This window comes from Otolemur garnettii, unplaced genomic scaffold (assembly GCF_000181295.1).
Source record: "Otolemur garnettii isolate 467f Iridium unplaced genomic scaffold, OtoGar3 scaffold00160, whole genome shotgun sequence".
Classification (NCBI taxonomy): domain Eukaryota; kingdom Metazoa; phylum Chordata; class Mammalia; order Primates; family Galagidae; genus Otolemur; species Otolemur garnettii.
This window is the reverse complement of record NW_003852555.1, coordinates 2,204,593-2,208,742: the sequence shown is the minus strand read 5'-3', so window position 1 is coordinate 2,208,742 and position 4,150 is coordinate 2,204,593.

Here is a 4,150-nt window from a genome sequence, read left to right as displayed (position 1 = left end):
TTTAGTAGCACTTTAAAAAACAAAAAGGAAAACCTCTCACCTGCTTCCTGCTGTCCTCCCTCTCAGCCCTTACACACCCTTTTGACAGCTCAGCTGTGTGATTTTTCTGATCTTTTATACAAGGATGTTTCAAAAGAGATAAGTGGTAGGAATCAATGCACATCATCTTAATTACCAAATACAGTTTATTTTATTGTAAGACATTTCTCTATCAGTGGTGATAAGACAAATGCTTTATCCTTGTGCTAAGAATATGCCTGTTTCTTAAATGATGCAGAAACATTTGTTGGATAGTTCTACATCTCCAAACTGATTTTTCTATTCAAGATATCCTGAAATGTAAGAAAAAACTGCCTCAAATTTTCTGTTTTATATGTAGACCCTACTTATTTTAAGATGTCCTAGTTTTTACTGTATGTTTTCTTTCTTTTGTAATGCCTTTCTATAATCTACAATCCATGAGTTATAGAATTAATTGTGCTAGGTCAGAATTCTCCTCAGGCAATTTTTGTAAATATGTTTTTAAATTTTAAATTAATGCACTCTCTTTGTTGAATAACAAAATATTAGAGCATATCAGCCATGTAGATATAGATACATATACAGATATAGGTATCACAGGCTCACATGTGAGATGTATGTTGTGAACAGGGGCTTCAGGGGGATATTTTAAGAGGCTTGAGATCTGCATAAACATGCAATGATCTAATCACTCCAGATGGAAATCTGGCAGCATCATAGGACTTTTTTGGTTTTGGTCATTTGCATTTTTCACATCCCAAATTCTTCTTATTTTATGTGACTTCTTATCCACTTTTTTTTTTTTTTTAGACAGAGTCTCGCTTTGTTGCCCTCAGTGGAGTGCCATGGTGTCACATCTCTTGGGCTTAGGCAATTTTCTTGCCTCAGCCTCCCAAGTAGCTGGGACTACAGGCACCTGCCACAAGGCCCGGCTACTTTTTTGTTGAGTTTGGCTGGGGCCAGGTTTGAACCCACCACTCTCGGTATATGAAGCTGGCACCTTACTCACTGAGCCACAGGCGCTGCCCCTTATCCACTTTCTTTTAACTAACTTCTGGTCTGGTAATCCTCAAATCCATCCTATCAGTTACAGATGTCTGTAAACACAAGTCAGGCATTGTCAATCCCCTATAAAATCCCTCAATAACTCTGTACCTTCCATAGGACAAAGGCAAACAAGCCCTGTGTTTGGGCTTCCCCCACCTCGTCAATTTCATCTCTTGTCAAGCCCGCTTGAGGCTCCACCAATGACGAGGCACGCTGGAAAATTCGTAACCTCCGGGTCTTAGTGTTTGCACTCGCTTCTGCCTGGAATGTGCTTCTCCAGCACTCCTGCCAGACTTGCTCTTATTCATTAGTGCTCGGTTTAGAGGTTACCTCGCCCTGGCTTCCTTCTCTATTTCCTCATTTGCCCAGAAGACATAGGTGCCCCTGCTCCATTTCCCCATAATCCTTTGTACATCTCACTATCGTTGACTGAATGGATGCAATTCTACCTAGTGCTTAGCTTGGTGGTCCAGGCTGGAACATTGCCACCACAGGCAATGCATGGTGCATTCCCAGTCATTCTCACTTGTGGGAAGAAAGAGCAGCATGGGAAAGAGAAGTAAGGAGAGAGCTGAAGGTGCTCAGGACACAATACCCCAAAACGTGACACCTTGGCCTATTAAAGAAAACAGTAGAAACAAGAAGGTCACTCAACTTTCCCTGCCCTGCTCCTTTGAATCAGGTCAAAAAGCCCAGGAAGGATGTTCTGACCTTCCTCTGAAGCAGGTCATAAGATTCTCATCTGAGAGGTGCCTTCCCTATGCCTGCTCTCTGAAGACAAAGGGGCACAGAGAAGAATCAGAGGGAACAGGCTTTAAGATTCCCCTAGTTTATTGCCATTGGATCATACTCTGTGCCCTGTGTTATTCTTCATGACCATCCACTGTTCATTTCACCTGGCACAAACATACACAGCTTCATCATTTCTCCAGGTCTTCATTTCCTTATGAGAGCTTCTATGTCAAGCAAAACTTACTCAACACATTTGTATGCTTTTTTCTTTGTTATCTGTCTTTCATTATAAAGGCCTCCATCACAGATCTAGGATAGGTGAGGAAAAGATATCTTCCCTCCCATACAGAATGCGTGTCACTGTGCTGAGACCTGGGTGCAAGAGAGAGGCACCAGGACTTTGCTCACAGAAAAGGGCCCCGGGAGGAAGTAGGGCTATAAAAGCTCCACTTTGCTTATTCCGTGGAGAGGCCAAGGTCTCTATCACTTTCTCTATTGCTATATTCTTCTCGAGGAAAGGAGACAGAATTGAAACCAAGACATTATCTCAGTTCACTTTGGGTTGGAAAAATTGTTTTCTCAGCTGAACAAAAGCATGTGTTACCCTGATATGTGAAAGTCTATGGGAGGGTGTGTGTTCGGTGTGACTCTAGCACTGCTGGAGTGTCGGTATCTTTGTTCACCCTTGACTCCAGGGCACCTGCCATTGGTGACTAATAAAAATCATATTTTTACCAATAACCAACCTTCTTGGCCTTCTTTAGCCTTTTGTAGAATGAATTTTGAACATCGTATGTGCTGCAAGGAAAACTTAATTTTTTGTTACACATTACATGTAAATGTGACCATGAAAATTAGATTCTTTCATAGGTATATTTTTTTCTAAATATTTTCACATCAAAGTAAACCCAGAAGGTCATAGACTGTAGCAGAGAAAGGAGGGCCTAGGCATCCTTTAATCTAATTGCGTGATTTTACAAACAAACATGCTAAAGTTAAAAGCATAAACCCAGAAGCCAGACTACCTGGATTTATCTTCTGGCACACAATTGCTGCATGACCCTGGGTAGATTACATAATTTCTCTGTGTCATCTTCCTTTTGGATAAATGGGGATAAAAGAAGTAGCTACTTGTCAGGATTGTCTGGAGGACTGACTAGGCCAGCAATGTGTTCAATGGTCTTTGCTACTGTTGTTGTTTTATGCATGTCATAGCAAAAAACCATGACTAAGATTTAAGTTTTTTACCTCCTATCCAAGTTGTTTCCACAATTTCTCATTTCCCAAATCTATCCAGTTTTCCTCCATGTACTGTAAGATTCTACAGAAGCAGTTAAAAAGCATTTTTTCTTGGTTTAGTCCCATCATTTCCTTATCAGGGATGTGTGTAGAGTGCCATATGCATTTTCTGTCTGTTTCCTTGTCTAGTCTATTTCTGTCTCTCTCTCTTCAATTCTATTTCTGCCAGCATAGCAGAGGTGCTTTAGGGCAGGTGAATGCTCGCAGTGTCCAATCACAAAAGTCGTTTTAAATTCTTAATTCTTAAAGTTTATATACAGAAAGACAGCTGAGAACCAGCCCTCAGTGCAGGCTCACTGTCTTTGGGCCACACAGGCCAGGGCTGACCACTTGGGATCAAGGCCTCACCCTCTGTCCTGCACATTCTGGACAGCCCATACCAAGGCCCCAACCCTCGCTGACATTCACCCATCACAGAGGTGCTGCCTGGGACCAGAGATCTTCAAGTCAGGTTGACTAAAGCTCTCATGGAGATCAGGCTAAATAGGACCCAGGATATAGGACCAGCTCAGAAACTGAATGGATTTTGTCAAATATAGGATATGTGCCACCAGCCTCTGATGGCTATAACCCTAGTCACTATCTAAGACTTTTGGAATACGCTTTCTGGATTGTTTTGGGTAATCTTATTTACATAACTGTCCTCTTATCATTATAAACTATGTCTCTATTCACTCTCAAGCGTCACCCTATCCAGGATGCAAGATCACACTTACTTTCCCTAATCATGTACCCTTCTTCATTTACCCCTTACGCCCCCTCATCTGTGGTTTCACTTTCCATATTTCAGTTAATCATGGGCCCAAACAGGTGAGTACAATGCCTTAAGATATTTCGAGAGAGCGAGCACATTCACATAAGTTTATTACAGTATATTTTATCATTGTTCTAGTTTATTATTAGTTACTGTTGCTAATCTTGTACTATTCTTAATTTATAAATTAAAGTTTATCACAGGTATGTATGTATAGAAAAAATATAGTAATTATATATATAGATTTTGGTACTATCAGTGGCTTCAGGCACCCTTGGGGGGTCTGGGAACATATCC